Source organism: Thamnophis sirtalis, unplaced genomic scaffold, assembly GCF_051295495.1.
Source record: "Thamnophis sirtalis isolate CommonGarterSnake01/CBP01778 unplaced genomic scaffold, rThaSir2_p1.2 scaffold_6, whole genome shotgun sequence".
NCBI lineage: Eukaryota > Metazoa > Chordata > Lepidosauria > Squamata > Natricidae > Thamnophis > Thamnophis sirtalis.
The window spans coordinates 32016910-32034979 of record NW_028261386.1 but is presented as its reverse complement, the minus strand read 5'-3'; the positions used below and the strand labels follow the sequence as shown (position 1 = coordinate 32034979).

Sequence of the window (18070 nt, the reverse complement as noted above, 5' to 3'; positions counted from 1 at the left end):
CGCGGAGAAGGCGGTTCCCCTTCGCCCCGCCCTCTCCGCCGCCAGCCTATCCAAGCAGAGAAAGATAGCCAGGGGGCCAATGGAGAAAGGCGGGAGAGCTGCAGTTCCCGGAGGAAGGAAGCCCTGCCTGCTTTTCTTCTCTACTGTATTCTTCGGCAAAGAAGAACGGTTGGGCTGGGCCAGATGACGGTAGTGTTGCTGGTGGGGTACAGCGGTAAAGGGGAAAGGCGGAAGTTGGGCGACAGGCTCGGAAGGGCTCTACGCGCTCACAATTGCACGCGGGGTGGGCAGGAAGAATTGGGAGACTGCACGTGCAACCCACGGCCAAATGTAGTTATTTGCAATTTTGTCTTCGCTGCCGGGTGCTTTACAGGGTGCCATAAAGCTAAAGGATCTCGTAGATAATGTATGCACGTTAAACAGCTAACCGCAAAGTCATGCTTGAACAAGAAAAAAAAACACTCAGAAGTAACCCCTTATGTATCTTAGTATACAGGTAGTCATTGAATTAACGACCACAATTGAGCCTGAAATTTAAATTGTTAAGTGAGACGTTTGTTAAGTGAGTTTTGCCCCACTTTACTACTCTTCTTGCCACAGTTAAGTGAATCACTGCAGTTAAATTATTAATAGGGTTAAGTGAATCTGGCTTCTCCATTAACTGCTTGTCAGAAGGCCACAAAAGGTGATTACGTGACCCCAGGACATTGCAATAGTCATAAATATGAGTCAGTTGCCAAGCATCTGAATTTTGATCACGTGACCATGGGAGTGCCGCAATGGTCAAAGTGTGAAAAATGGTCACAAGTCCCTTTTTTCAGTGCCTTGTAACTTCGAATAGCCACTATATGAACTGATATAAGTTGAGGACTATCAGTAGTCACTTTGTGACTGAGGCTGCATGCTGATGGGCAAATATGATTACTATTAAAATTTAGGAAAGAAAAATATATGTGAGAGTGGTGGACTCTCCTTAAATTAGTATTTGACAACTTTTAAGATGTGGAATTATGGAAGTTAAAGTTCACACATCTTAAAGTTGCTAAGTTTGAAAAATACAGCTTTAGATTGTGAGGCCTTCCAGAGCTTTCAATCTCAAACTTTAACAGATGAGATTGAAATTGTGCTGAGGCAGAAGTTTCCCTATGAACTGAAGATTTCACCAAAGCAATCTGAATCAAACTCTTAAACCATTCTTTATATTTAAGTAATATTTGTTGTGTAACATGAGAAGCTGCATTACATCAGATGAGCCAAGGTATTAACCTATATTCCAAATTTAGTATGTTGATTTTAGTGTAATTTGCAAAAATATTAAAAATTACAATAGCATTTGTGCTATTTTCCAATATAGGATTAGTAGCATCAGAGGCTATGGCATAAAGAAGTGTAAGGAAAGTTGGTTATCTTGCTATTCCAAAGTGGATATTCCACCTTAAAAATAGCTATCACAGGGGATCAAAGAACCTGTATGTTGGAGCTCAACAGTATAAAGCTGCAGATTTATCATAAGGAAGTAAATTCTATTAAACTCAATGGAACCAACTTTATACATACAAAAATAAAGACATTTAGGGCCAGCTGCCATTAATATGCTGGCATATTTCTCCATAACATCTGAAATTAATAGCACAGGGATACTCTGAGCCATTGTCTGGCTACAGTGATAAGTTGCTGATAAATCAAACTTGACAAGATAAAAACAATAGCAATATAGCAATAGCAGTGGACTTATATACCGCTTCATAGGCCTTTCAGGCCTCTCTAAGCGGTTTACAGAGAGTCAGCATATTGCCCCCAACAATCTGGGTCCTCATTTTACCCACCTCGGAAGGATGGAAGGCTGACAAGATAAAAACCTTATGAGTAGGTGGACCCAACCTACAAGAACTGAGAAATCTGTTCTAAATGAGCTTACTATAATCTCACAGAAGGAGCAGGTACATATTTTAAAATACTCTTAACAGTTATTGTCACGGGCAGTGCAAGTAACCTTTGAGCCTATGACTATTACCAGTTTTAGCTGGTTGTGCACTTTTAAAAGCAGATTGTCAAGCTACAGTTGCCTTTGTGGTTAATTGTAGGTTTGAATTACTGTGATTCTATGTGTTCCTGGTTTTAATGCTTCGCTTCTAGATACCTGCACAATAACCTAATTACTATAATTGAAAATTTTCTGTGAATTCAACTATTTGGAGAATTGTCACTTCATGGCTACCATAGACTAGCTTCTCAGCGATACTTCCCACTTTTTGACCTATTTTCTCCCCATCCCCCAAAATATATTATTTAGATGCCTACTGAAATGTCATCATTTCACTCAGGCCATTGTAGTATGAATGACGGAGGCATCCTTTTTAATCTTTTAAAAAGATTAAAGATTAACTGCTTTAATTTATATTTTTAAATTGGTAAACAGATCCTTGTGGAAAAAGTATATAAATATTTGAGAATATAAATAAGAATGAAAGTTTGAATGAAGAAACATGAAAAGTCAAGTGTTAACCAGTGGCTTAAAATAATCAGTGCTAAACACATTAATAAATGATACTATATTCCTGTCACATGTGATGAATAAAAATAAATGTCCTCTCAAGTTGGAGAAAGAGTAAGATATAAAGCATGTAGATTAGTAATTATAGAAAATAATTTCCTAAAATATCTCAAATTATGCATTTTGATGTTTCAGTTTGTTTAGCGCTTTTACTTATTTCTGAAATTTTAAACTTGGATCTTTCATAAAGAACATATCTTGCTATTATGTTATAGATTGTAAATTGTTCATGGTATGCAGGCTATTTGAATGCATTGCTGATCTGCCTGAGCCTAATGCTCTTAGAAAATCTGCCACATCATGTTAATGAGTCAGAAGCATTGCTAAGCAATACTTTATTTTATTGGCTTTCCAGCTGTGAGAAATGCTTTAATTAGTATTTCAGCATTGTGTACAGTTTGGATTTGATAGCATAAATGGTCATATTCTTTGAAACCTGATTTCCATTTTGGCAGGAACTTGTAAGCTAAATATAGTATTTGAAATTATAAAATGATTTATCTAGTAGTACCTTTAGGACTACTAGATATGGGCTGTATAAGTCTGTATTATAATTAGGTGGCAACAAATTGTAACCTAAAATTGCTATCATCTAATAGTTGCCTACATTTTTCTCACCCAAATCTGATAGGCCTGCCTATGTTTAAATTCAAAGTAGTAAGTAACAGTTGGTTGTCAAAACAATCCCAAAAGCTACTGAGATACTTTGAGTTCTTTTTTAGAGGGACATTGGATTCAATGGATGAACAGTTGACACAAAATTTGTATTGCCATAGGAAGTAAAGAGAAGAAAGAGGGCAGGGAAGTAAACTAACATTCTGCTCCTGAATCTTTCAGATTTTTTTTAAAGCCTCAGCATTTTGATCTTCTGTGAATAAATGGGACCTTTAGTCTGTCCATAGCTCTTAATAATTTCTACAGAAATGTACTATGAAGAAGATCTTTGTTGTGATGCAGATTAGGACAGCTGCTTCTTTAACAATGCTGTTGATACTGAAAATAAATGCATTACTACCAGCCAAAATATTCTTCCTTGAAAGTGATAAGAGAAAATGCAACAATACTGACATTTACTCAGCATAATAGCTCTGGCTTCTGACTGCATTCATTAGCCTGGTGAGAGCTGGGAAACTGTTTAGAAAATGTAGCTTCTGAGTGTAGAGGACCTGGACTGGTTAGCATCTCTGCTACATTTTCTAAACAGTATGCCAGCTCTCACCAGGCCAATGAATGCCTTAACTGTTGGTGCTAATAAGTCCTTTTACAGCTCATTTCCCACTATAATCCTGTATTGTTTCTTACGATTCATGGATGTTTTTATTAAAACAATCAAATATTCAATGGCCTGGATCCTAAGATAAGGAATAAGGTGGTGTTACAACAGGCGCTAGGGATGGTAAACAAAACAAATCAAACTGTATATTATAACCTTTTAAAAGGAATAACAAAAGTATAAGAATGGCAAAGAAAAAGAATAACTATGTGAATGTATACCTATAATTGTATGTAAGAGAATAAATGACAGTAAGAATATAAAACACAATATAGGTAAACAATATTTTGTTATAAATAGCTAAGTATAAATAAATATAGAATTATACATAAAATGGATAACGAATATGGAGACCATGAATGCAAAATAGAAATGTATAGAAGGGAAAACACTAACTGTAAAGAAACCGATATGGAACTGTTGTATGATATATGATGGAACTTCTTGTTCCTATGTTGTGTTAAGTCATGTGTTTGTTTTTGTGGATGTGTCTATGTGTTTAAAATAAAAATTAAAAAAAAGGAGTTTCTAAAAAGGAAAAATAATCCCATATTCTCTTTCTTGACACGCCTACCAGAGTACAGTAAAAATCCTGTGCTGAGCTTCAGAGGTCTCTTTTGAGTAAGTAACAATAACAGAGTTGGAAGGGATCTTGGAGGTAATCTAGTCCAACCCCCTGCTCACGCAGGAGACCTGTACTAGGGATTTGAACCACTGAACTGCTAAGTTTTTGACTGACAAGCTCAGTATTTTAGCCACTGAGCCACCTAGTCAGGCAATTGGAATTGAACATACAGCAGAAGAAGAATCAGCCCACACATGACTTGGATCCTAAAATTTTAACTTAAAGAAGGTGATGCCCATCCCTCAGTTTTCAGGATAGCTGCTGAAGGAAAATAGGAAACAAAATAGGATGAAAATTAGACAACGACGAGAAATGAAAGAAAAGCCCTGCCTAGGCTTTTAAAAAATCAACAGGCAAGCAGCCTTCCCAAGCAATGGCTAATCTTTGCATTCAAATCTGAGACATCAGATCTGTGGTCTTTCGCTCCTCAATCTGCTCATTTATGATCAATAGCTATTTCTACTCTTCTCAGAAAGTATGGGAATCTCTCCATTTACTCTGCCCCAGAGTCTTTGAGGACTATCCAAGATGTCTATAAGGAAGGAATCAAAGAAGTCAAGTTGATAGTCATAACTAAGCAGTCAAAGCCCTACCCTTTTTTACATGTGTCAAGATGTAAAATTGGAACTTTAATTGCATGGCTGTGGCCACTATCCTGACATTTTGGCACCTCTGCTGACTCTACCCCACCCCCACGGACTATTAGGGCATGTAAGAGAGTTATTATGTAATCATATTCATTTCAACATTTTAATTACGATTGCCAACACAATATATGAAATGTCATCTATGAATTTCAGACTAGGGTGTAGTAAACATGTCTTTTGATCTGGCAGACTATGTTACCCATCAACTTGTTACATAAATTAACTCAGTAAATTGGCTTACCTCCACTTTAATTTGTTTTAAAACAGATGTATATCTTCCTAGTATTGTTGCTATTCAAATGTCTTGCTTATTGTGCTGGCTATTTCAAAAGTAGTAGTATCATCTGTAGCTGCAATATCAGAATAGTTTCCCATATAATTTTGCAACAAAAGCTTTCATAAAGAAAGGTGGAGAAAAGATTATAAGACTATTTAGAGGAGATCACAGAGAAAAAATCTAACATTAAAGAATATAAAAGAGATTGTTGAGATAAATGCTAACATTTAAGAAGGTATATTTTTATATTATACTTTAATGATTCTGTGTAGTTTTGAAAGATTATAAAGTGAACCTGTTTGTACAACTGAAATTATTTAACTTAATTTTTAAAATATGGTACATCTATAATCACAATTTTTGACGCTTCCTCCATTACATGGATACTCCTTTGAAGGGACAGTTCCTACCTCCAAGCTTTACTATAGATTATGCCATGTACAATATTTGGGCCTAAAGCATCTTCCCTACTTTATATCCAATACTTGGTTATCTGACTCTTTCACCAAAAGCAAATTTTGTGATGCCAAATGTATTATTTTTCAAGCTCTTAATGTTTTTGTTTTCCCACAGTGATCACCCTACATGTTTTCAAATAACCTCTTCACTTTATACAAGAACCGCAGATTCTCACAACAGCCTGGAAGACCCTTATCCAGTTTTGTATCTTCATCATTTTCTCTCCTGAAAGGATAAAATATACATGCATCTTTATTGAGATATAGCATTTCTATGGAGCAGCTGCGGGCCATCTGTGATTATCAAGATGGTGGTGAATTGAAGTGCCACCTATTCTTTAAGTGAATTGGGCGGAATTTCAGTTATATGCTCACTTCTTGACTTATTGAACACATCCTGTAGATCAGAGGTGGCATTCAGTAGGTTCTGACCAGTTATGGAGAACCGGTAGCAGAAATTTTGAGTAGTTCAGAGAACGGGTAAAAACCACCTCTGACTGGCCCCTGCCCCCATCTATTCTCTACCTTCCAAGTCCCAGCTGATTAGCATGAAATGGGGATTTTTTAGTAACTTTCCCCCAAATGGGGAAGGAAATGGCGATTTTACAGTATCCTTCCCCTGGAGTGGGGTGGGAATGGAGATTTTACAGTATTCTTCCCCTGCCATGCCCACCAAGCCATGCCACACCCACCAAGCCACACCCATAGAACCGGTAGCAAAAAATGTTTGAATCCCACCACTGCTGTAGATATCCCTGTCCTATGTTTTACTAACACCATTTCTCATTACATAACCACTTTCCATCCCATCCTATGTTGCCAATTGCAAAATTAGTAAGTTATTGGGTTGTGTGTTTCCCTCATCCCCTTTAAAAATTCAGTAGAAAGCATCAATGCTATATTTCTGGTTTATATAAAAGTATTGACTTTCTCTGGATTGGAAGAGTATTGTCTTATTTCTGATATCCCTTCTGAAGCACATTTTTAGTAACAGTCATGTTCATGACCTGACTTGTTCACCTTTTTTAAAATTATCATTATGAAATCAAAAAGATGCATGTTCTCATTACAGTATTTCATCTCCAGTTCTAGGAGAAGCTGCACCCACTTGTCAATGTCTGAGAAAGAGGCATAGCTTGAATTATTTCCTTTTTGGTATGCTTGATCTTTCAACTTTATTTGCTATTATCGTCAAACCAAATGCAGAGCTCCCCTTTTGCTACAATTTAAGTGATGTTAGAAAGATTGTGTCTGTGTGAAAGAGCAAAAATTAATGTATTTAATAAATAAAAAATGTTTTAGCCTCTATTTTTTTTAAGTAGTTTGTAATCTACTTTCAGATGACAGGATAATTTATTTTATTCTTGGGGGGAAATTAAGTAATCCATTATTGGAAAATGTTTGAAACATATTTCCAGCTGTTCATCTTTAACAGAAATTTGTAGTGCCTATTTAATATGAATAATTCCTTCAGTTGTCCCTCTTTATCTCTAATAATGCCTGATTCGACATCATTATTATTGTTGTCAATATCATCTCATTCTTTGTGAGACTTTAAAAGTGTTTATTAAAGACAGCAAGCATGACATTAAAGTTCTTTAGGTTTATGTCCCCAGAAATTCCTGGATCAAGTGGAGAAAATTGACTGCAGTACACATGAAAGAAAATGCAAAGAACACTGATCTAAATTCTAAACCTCTGCTTCTGTCACTGCCCATAGGGACAACAAGCTTCCTTAAATATTTGAACGGCTTAAGGACATCTGAGAAATTCAAGTTTTGTAAATTCCCATACAAACTAACTTGATGAGATTGCTCTGTCAATCATGTAGACCACTGGTGTCAAACTCGATTGTGTCACATGATGAATCATGACTCTTTTTTTGCCTTTGCAGAGCCAGGGTGGGTATGGCCTGCGTGTGATGCATCTGGCCTGTGGGCTACCAGTTTGGCACCCCTGATGTAAATAAAACTGATATAACTTTTGCTTTTGCTCTTTTCAAACATTACGATACAGAACTTGGCTTAAAATATACATAAAAATGCATGCCAATAAAGAAAAGGTGATTTAGAAACATGTACTATATTTCTATAAATTCACATTTTAAAATATATTTTGATGGGAAATTTGAACTGGACAACATTTTTTTCAAAGGTTTGCTTTCTGAAAAACCTGGTGATTATTGTAGACCCTTTCAAACTGAACATAAATATAATTTCAGAATGACTATCATGTAGGAATCTTGAGAAATGTGCAATTAACTGTTAATGATTATAATGTATGCAAATGAATAATGTTTCTGACATGTTGCATGAGTTCAACAGGTAAAAATGTTTAGCTGTAACATTTTTAATATAACACCCCCTCTAGTCTGCGGAAAAACCGTTCTCTGTGGAACTAGTCCCTGGTGCTCAAAAGGCGAGGACTGCTGTTCCATGCATCTCACTGCAGTGTCCAACAATAGTCAGATTACATTTTATGTATTCCAGTTACTCTGATTTTCCATTGTTTCTTAGTGAGTGTTAGACAAATATAGAGCAGAAAATGAATCTTTAGTGACATGTTCTTTGCCATCTTGTATGGTGTAATAAGATGTTTGTCAACCAACTGAATGTAGTTTGGTGCTTTGTGGTTGCCAAGAAAATTCTCAACAACATCCTTCAATGCCTTCCAGGCAATTTTCTCTAACCTTACTAACAGATCTTTGAACCTGTTGCCATTGGTGATGTACCCGATCTGTGGACGCACAAAAATATCTTCCTTAATCTTGGCATCCATTATTCTTGGAAACATCTGTCTCAAATAACAAAAACCTTCACCTTCCTTGTTCATCACTTTCACAAAATTTTTTACCAATCCAACTGTTATGTGAAGCGGAGGCAAAAAATACCTTTGTTGGGTCAACAAGTGGTTCATATGGCACATTTTCCTGTCCTTGAGCCTAATTCTTTTGGCATGGCCATTTCTTTTTAATATAATGTGACTCTCTTGCATGGCTGTCCCATTTGTATAAGTAACAACAGTACTTGGTATATCCGAGGTGCATTCCAAGCAGCAGAGCCTCTACTTTTAGATCACAGATATTCCCGTTGCTGTACTGGATATGCTTCAACAACAGTTCCAGATGTTCATGTTTCTTTCATTTGTGCTACATAGCCAACAGCTACTGAAGGATATACATTGCCTTTGTGTAAAAACAGATTTCTATAAAACAGTACATGATAAGTGAAATTACAGATTATTTTCATTATTAGCAGCGCAAAATCTACTGAATGCACCCAAAAGTGTTCAGGAAGCAACATCTTTATTGTCCAATGAAATTGATCAGGAGGGGTTCATTTTCAAACCTGCATCTATGATAAATTATAAATGGAACCAAGTCCATTGTGAAATTAAAATTTTAAAATGCCAATTTCAACTTTTATCACTGCTTTTTTTTTTTTTAGATATTTCTTAACTTTTCAGACTCACAGTTTTAGGATACATTGCAAGTATATATATCCAGTATAGGCCTTTGTAGGCACACTGCATCTCAAAAGCATTTGGGAGAATGCTAGACGAAGTTGATAAATCCTACTACAAACCATTAGGTGCAACGATATCCTCACTGAATGTCTGAAGTGAACCTTAAACTATTGAAGTGAACCCTAAAGGGATGCATGCTTAATATGATCCCCAGGTCAGCATTTTTAAAATAGATCCATTCTGCAACTTAACTCATGTTTAAAATTTATTTATTCATTAAATAAATTCATTAATTATATTTTTATCCTGTCTTTGTTACTTTTATAACTCAAGGCAACAAAAGTACCTAATACTACTACTACCGTGTTTCCCCAAAAAAACACATGGTCTTATTTTCTTTTGACCTCCAAAATAAGCACTTGGTGTTATTTTTGGGGAGGTGTGATTATTTATGAGGTGCAGTAGACAAAGAGCGTGGTCACCTCATGGCTGCTACTGCATTGCAATATTTTTTTTTTAATATAATTTTTATTAAACATTATTACCTTTAAAAACAAAGAAAAATACAACAACATAAGAAAAGACAAAACATACATAACAATATAAAGTAAATATACAGCCTTTTGTATCGGCATTCATTAGTTATACATTTTTTTTAAGCGTAAAACATACAGATACAAATACAATTTTAAACATACAACCCCCCTCCCCTCCCCTCCCCCCCCTGCGGTGACAGTCATTCACAGCCCAACTTTTTTCTTTCCTTCCTCATTGTTAGGTCTCTAAGCCACATCTTCTCATTGCAAAGTTCAGGGATCTATTACAATACCCATGTTCACTTTTAACTTTCCCCATTTTAAGTCCCTGCTGTTCTCCTTGTCGCCCACATATACCATAAGTTCCAGCTAAGATAATGTTCCGTTTCTCCTTTGTCCCTCAGCCAACCCGTCATTCTATCCATTTCTGCACATTCATAGATCTTTTTAATTATAGCATCTTCCGACGGTATGGTAGTGGATTTCCAAAATTGTGCATAAGTTATTCTTGCGGCCACAATTATATGTAGGCTCAAATGCCATATTGAACTGCTTATGTTTTCTGGTTTAATGCTTAGTAGAAGGTTCTCAGGTCTCCATTCCATGTTTGCCCCGGTAACCTCTTTTAGCCATTTTTTAATCCTGGCCTCAGTACAGGACCACCAAATATGGTAGAATGTGCCATCCTTTCTTCCACATTTCCAACACAATTGAGATAACCCAGGGAACATCTTGGCTAACCTCGTTGGGGGGAAGTGCCACCTATAAACCATCTTGTATATGTTTTCTTTGAATGCTGTAGATATTGTAAGTTTAATGGTCTTACTCCATAGATCCCACCATTTGCCCATTTCAATTTCATAGCCAAGGTTTCTCTCCCATGCTATTAGAAGGCTTTTGTCCATCTCTTCATTAGCATCTTGGCAGGTCAAAAATTGGTAAATCTTCGATAACATTTTCTTATCTCCACCAAACAAAATCTTATCTAGCCCCTGAGGGTTTGGGTAGATCCCAAAACGTACCTTATCGCTTTTAAACCTGTTTCTTACCTGTAAATATTCCCACCATTCCAAATTCCTGCCCTGCTGCTCTAATTCCATCTTTGTTTTCATGTTGCCATCTTCTGTCATGATGTCTTTATATGTTATGTTTCTTGTCCAATTAAATACACTGGGATGTGTTAAGGCCTCTAATGGTGCCAACCAGCACGGAACCCTAGAATAGTATTTTTTCCTCATCTTTTCCCAGACCCCCATCAAAGTCTTCCGAATATAATGTCCCATGAAATACCTATGGGGGGTGTCTCTTTCTTGCCAGAGGGAGGCATGCCATCCCTGAGGGAGGTCATGTCCTTCTATAGCCAATAGGCATTGCAATATTTTATTTAAGACTTATTTTTGGAGGAGGGCTTATTTTAATGCATGCGCTCAAAAGCCTGTTTGGGTTTATTATCCGGGGAGGTCTTATTTTTGGGGAAACGTGGTACTACTACTACTACTACTACTACTACTACTACTACTTCCTTTTCCCACACAACAACCCTGTGAAGTGAATTGGGTTGGGAATGATTGTCCCGAAGTCACCCAACCACCTTTCATGTTTAAAGTGGGACTAGAGCTCATTTGTTTCCTGGTTTCTGGGACAGAACTTTAACTATTATACCAAAATTGACTCTCTGAAAAGCAGAAAAAGGACATCTATGTAGAAAAATCAAACTCATGTATACATATACCATAGAAAGCTTTCCTTGGTAGCTCTGCTACTTTCTAATTCCATCTTGGTTTTGCTGCATTACCTCACTGTTCTTTTCTGGTTTCTCTCACCCCCCTTCCTTACATATTAGGTTCTACAAGTTCCTGAATTTTATCCAGAAACCAGCACCAGGTGCTCTTTTTAATTATTCTTTTCTCTGCATGACAGTACTTGTCATGTGCACTTCAAAACAAAGAGCCGAGTTCAAGTTATCTTTATCTGGAAGCAATGCCACTTTGTATGCTTGGATCTCAGAGGTAATAAAAGGAATTTAGAATGATGATTGAAAACAATTGCTTCCCTTCAAAGCAATTCCAACTTCAGTAATTTGAGACAATTAGAATACCCCAGAAGCCTCTCTAGTGCAGCCAACCCACTTGAAGCCTGAAGGAGCAATCAAATAAAATTCTATTGGGAAGGAGCTCATACAAAAAAAAATGAGGCCTGCAGCAAGAAAAGTTTATTATTTAATTGTCATACTTCCATTTCATTTTCTGAGGAAAAATGTGTTTCCTGGTGAATTTCATTTTAAATTACATAATACATTCTGTCTAGATCAGTGGTGGGATTCAAATAATTTAACAACCGGTTCTCTGCCCTAATGATTTCTTCTAACAACCAGCTCACCAAACTGCTCAGAAAGTTAAGAACCGGTTCTCCCGAAGTGGTGCGAACTGGCTGAATCCCACTACTGGTCTAGATCCTCAACTCCCAACATCCCTAAGAGGCATAGCCAGTGAAGAGGGATGGAGGAAGTCATAGTTGAATATTATCTATAGTGAAATGAATCATAATGTATTCCATGAGGCTTATTCTTCACACACAAAAATGGGCACCCTGGGACGCTGTTTAGTTACTGCTCAATAGTCATCAACATAATATAGCCGCCTCTTTTAAAGCAAACAAACCAAACCAGTTTGCTCACATGTCTTGTAAACAGAGGCCTCATCTAGGTTTTGGTTTTTTTCCCCTGGATACATTATTTATGGATTAGTAAAGCATCATAAATAATCCACCTAATTATTAAAACAATGTTAAGACTGCAGAAAGCTGATTCCTGTATGAAGGTTTGATATAGGGCTAATAGGTAGGGTGCTATTAGAGATTATATGCCGCCAGTTTAGATATATGTGTTTATGAGTAAGTCATGTCTTCAGTCAATTGTTAAGCTCATGGCATATGCAGGAGGGAAGGGAAATACTTTATGTAGGCTGCAAAAATTCAGGATCACAGCACAGTTAGAACTGTCTTTCTTTCCTGTCATCATGGCACAGTGGATTTTTGCATGTCAGACACAATAGCCCTAAGTGCAGCAAAAACAGAGTTTGCATTAAGTATATGAAAGCAAAAAGAAAAGATGAGTCTCTCATAATGTTCAGCTAATGACCAATACTTCAAGAGATTATCTTAATAAACTTCTGGAAATACAGTCATAGAATGTAAGTGAGGAGTGGCAAAGGACCTTAGAGAGAATCTGCTGAAATTTAGCAGACAGCCATCATTGAGGTCCAAGGATGATGATTTATCAAATTAATATAGCCAAGCACTCCTGTGGATTCTGGAAATAGTTTCCATTGGTTGTGATAGCTCCTTTCAATCTTCCCACTGGAAACAGTAGAATTAGCTGATCAGGTGTTACTCATGAGTTACCCAGTGCAATAAATCAGACTAGGCTGGGGTTAGGAGCAAACAAGCCTGGTTGTGTTTGAAGGTTTAGGGGATACAAGGCATATCTGTTATAGTTCAAACAAATACTGTATTATAAACAATTCAGCAATTCCTTGAACAACTGTAGAAACAACATGTTTTTATCAGCCTTGTACTCATAACTTTGAGTCCTAGTTGGCAGGAACATTATAATATTGTATGATATTCAAAAATATTTGACTACTATGTCCTAATCAACTTGCACAACCTGTTTTACACAGGAGAGATAAATAATACATTGAAGCCATGAAATTGGATACTCGTACAGTTATAAACTGTCAACTCAAATACTGTAAGCTATTAAATAAGTCAGAAAGCCAAATGGAGAAGTAACACTACAGATACTCCTTTGAAACATTGGTTTAATAGACCAATCTTTTCCATCCAAGTGCACTTAAGTTTATTTTATCTTCCAGAGTTCTCAGCTATCTAGAAATTGTAACCCCACAAATTTGCAAAGCACTAGATTGTGGAAAAGTGGTTTATGTCTATTGTACGCTAGTACTTCCTTTAAATTGTTCTATTTATATTCCTCAAATGTCTCTGTTATGACACATTTTGTGAATTATTTCAAATAAGGAAGAGTCAAATAGTATCTTAAATATAAACTGACTTAAGGGAGGATGACATGGACTAAAAGTGCCTTCATCAGAGATATAAAATAGTATTGTCATAATAAAAGGACTAAAACAGTATTTAACACAGATGAAATGCATCCACCATTGATTATATAAAAAGGATTGGGAATTAAATGTACAAAATATCTGGTTCAGCAGCACTAGATGTTAGAAAAACACAGACATTACAGAGGTTTATAAAGAGACATGACTGAACAGAATCTGCCACCATAATAGTAAGCAAGGGATTGTTTTGAAATGCATCAGCTGAAGACCTATATTAGAAGAGTACTTCTAGCAGAATTAAACTCTTCATGGAAAATTGTGCTGATTGAGCAACACATTTTGAGACAGATGGCTACAAATTAGGACAAATTCAATAGAGTGTTTCATTATTCTTCTTTATGTTAAATACAAAGGTACTATTCAGCGGGTTCTAACCAGTTCTGGAGAACCGGTAGCAGAAATTTTGAGTAGTTAGGAGAACCAGTAAATACCATCTCTGATTTGCCCTGCCCCCACTTATTCTCTGCCTCCCAAGTCCCAGCTGATCAGGAGGGAATGGGGATTTTGCAGTATCCTTCCCCTGCCACGCCCACCAACCAACACAATGCCCACCAAGCAACACCAACAGAACCAATAGTAAAAAAAATTGAATCCCACCACTGGTTAAATAGCCCCCCACAAAAAAAACCTCAAAAAAACAAAGTAAGGTAAAATAAGATAAAACTATTCGGAACCAACCAGACCCCTTTGTTCATTTGACTTGGTACAATTTTTGTGATTTTCAGTGGCATTCCAAATGTTTAGTCACTACTGGCTATGTTGAAGGCATACTCACCAGTGTTACTCCATTAACAGTTTACTGTGACACAGAAATAAGACTGACCTTCCTTAGCTTATCTTAGCCTAGACCTTCAAATGTTGCTCTTTCAAGCTTATTGCTTGCCATTTGGAGTGAATACAAGGATTTAGTTATTTAACTTCCAGTCTACAATTTGATTCATTTGCCTGCAACATATCTCGACTGCAGACAACACTTCATTTCCTCTCATTAGTAGAAGATGGGGAAAAAAATGAATTATTGCATTGCAATAAAATTAGAATACCTTGTGCTGTATTAAAGTATAATCTATTTCATACATAGAAGAGCCAAATGCATAAGAAGACAAAGTTTCCTTTGAATGTTAAGCAGAAGTACATATTTTAGCCAGGCGAGATTTTATTCGTTCTTCTTGAATTCTTTTCTTCTACAAAAGATGCAGTAAAATTATTCTTACTTCTGTTAGTCATTTGGAAAGATCTTCTTTTGCGTCTGACCATCATAGTGGTAAATGGCAGGATCAAAGAGAAAGAAAAAAATAAATATTTACTTTATTGTATCTCAAACTGCGCTACTATATTTAACTGTAAATAACAGTTAAACAATTATAAGAAAATACCTTGCTTTATTGTATTGCATGAATTAAGCTAATTATGTTTTTTTCAAGAAATCATGATTAAGAAAATCAAGGTATAGCAACACCTGAGCTCCTAATCAATAGTTTCCTTAGAAATAAAAGTCATCAAATTGTTATTTTCAAAGGAAGAGTTTTGAACTAAATTACTGGAAAGAATCACATTAAGTACATAATAGTTTAAATATAAATGAAATTAAATCAATTACATTTTTTGTGTGATCCATTCCAAACCTCACTTTAAGAAAAGTAATAGTGATTGGAGGTCATACAACATGCATAGAATGGCTATGTTTTTGTAACACATTAAGATGAAATAGACCAATCATATTTGACTGCAAAAATCTAGAAGCTCTTCGGAGTAGCAAAGAGAAACAGAATATTCTAATCTTTTGCTGCGGCCTAGCATTTGCCTACATTTTTGCAACCAAGATATGGTCACATTAGACAAGAGTGATTAGCCTATTACACAAAATAATTCTCTTTTCAGTGTTTGATTCTTTAACTTTTATATCTATTGTTAGTCAGTAGAGGGTCACTTCCTAATTAACATATTTGGGAATCAAAATTATTCTTGTGCTGTTTGGCTTTTCTCTGTTATTTTTAACACAAATTAAAAAAAATCATGCTAGCATTTGTTTCCTTTATATTTTCCCTCACAGAGTCACCTGATAAAGAGATCTGGGAAATCTGAAAAATTGCTTACTGTTGTATGGAAGTCTGGATGGTCCTAATGAAGATTGTGTCTCATTATGGATGTGTTTTCGTACTTGTTCATAATGCTTGCTATCTTTCCCAGTATTTAATATTGAATTTAATTTCTAAATCACCAACTTTTGTTTTTGATAAACATAAACACTCATGCTTGATTCCATTTAGATCAGATTATTTTTCTCTGTCTTTGGCATGATACTCCTCCTCTCCAAATTAGCCTTTGATTTGTCATTACTTTAAAAAGTAAAAAAGAATTTTGTCAAGATTTTTGTTTGTAACAGCTGTACTAAGATGTAATTCCCTGTCTGGCTCAAACAGTTTCTATAGACTTTCATCAAAGTTTATTTAACTGCAGAATCTTGAGTTCCATCAGGTTTTGTATTATTACCATCTGAACCTTGAAATTTGTACAGTGTTGTCCTCTGCAATAACTAGAAGTTAGGTGACTGAATCATCAAATAATTTGGCATGGCACCTTGTTTTCTAGAATGTAAGAATTGGAAGTGACCTTGGAGATCATCTAGTCCACCTTGTGAATCTATTACTACTATAAGATCAGCATCCTTGACAGCACGGAGCCTTTGTTTAGACACATCCAATAGCAATAGCAGTAGACTTATATACCGCTTCATAGGCCTTTCAGGCTTCTCTAAGCGGTTTACAGAGAGTCAGCATATTGCCCCCAACAATCTGGGTCCTCATTTTACCCACCTCGGAAGGATGGAAGGCTGAGTCAACCCTGAGCCGGTGAGATTTGAACCGCTGACCTGCTGATCTAGCAGTAGCCTGCAGTGCTGCATTTAACCACTGTGCCACCTTGGCTCTTGGCATCCAGCAAAGGATAATCAAGCATCTGAAAGCAGGCAGTTTCTTTTTTTCTGAATAGCTTTCATCGGTTTTTCTCTGACGTCGGGGTCATTATTGCATTATAAGTCCTTTTGTCATTCTTTTTTAATCAGCAGCATAGTAATAGATAGGTTCATTGTGTCATTCCAAGATTTGTTTAACTGTAGTTTGTTGATAGTCATTCATCCAATTTCTTTTAACTGAAGAACTGTCCTGGGTTTTGTACAGGTCCAAGGGCATGCTGGACCTGGGCTTAGCTTTGAATGGAGTATGTGTCTATTTGAAGTACCTGCAAGATTCAAAGGCAGCTAATTTTTTTCTGCTAAAGAAAAAAAAATCCAAGTGGAAAAGAATGAAAAATGTTTAGTTTATCCAACCCAAGGAGAACTGAGGACTGTAAAAGAGGAGTGCTGGCCAACATTGTATAGAGCCTTTTCATCTTACTTTTTGTACTAAAATTTTTTAAAGAACTGCACTACTGCACTAAATCATGAATGGCAATACGGTAGCTGGAGTTGGTTTGTTCCCAGTGCTGTTTGATTTCAATCGTCTCTTTTTTCTCCAACACAATTATTGCTATCCTCACTAGCTCAATTTCAGTTGTCCATTTAACTATACCAAATGAACCATCAAGTTTCTCTCTTAGATAGCCAATTAATTCCTATTATGAGAAATGTTCTTTTCCAGTTCTGCTGGGATCTCTGTTTCTCATGTCTCCTCATCACAGAAGAGACTTTCATTGGGGCAATACAGTGATATTGATTGGAAATGAATCTCAAAAGGAGCAGAAGCTACAAAGCAGATCATGTAAAAATTGTTGTTGCACCACAGAGTAAAACTGCAATCACATAAAAATGCTCAGTAGGATGTGATATAATTTTATTTGTCAGAGGTTCCAGTGTTTTATTCTTTGCAATGTTAAGAAGCTCTACAGGATATGTATTTTTAGAGACATGTTGCCTTTAAGCAGTCATATTTCAAGGATGAGATCATTTATGCAAACTGGCCTAATGCAAAAAAAAAAAGTGCCAATATGGTCAGTCAGACGCTGCAAGATAAGAAGAGCTGCATGAAAGCTACTCCAGTTACTCTCCATAGTTATCAAAGGAATGCAGAGTGCAAAGGCAGTGATTGAAAGCCAG

The 18070-nt window shown here is 36.3% G+C and overlaps 1 long non-coding RNA gene across 1 annotated transcript; it reads left to right on the top strand.

Annotated features, from left to right (window-relative positions):
- Positions 1-58: 58 nt before the first annotated feature.
- Positions 59-16217, top strand: LOC148044933 (uncharacterized). The gene is made up of 5 exons (XR_015696914.1): positions 59-189; positions 5950-6034; positions 6921-6989; positions 11679-11844; positions 16031-16217. It is a non-coding gene; the product is annotated as an uncharacterized LOC148044933 (long non-coding RNA).
- Positions 16218-18070: the final 1853 nt, after the last annotated feature.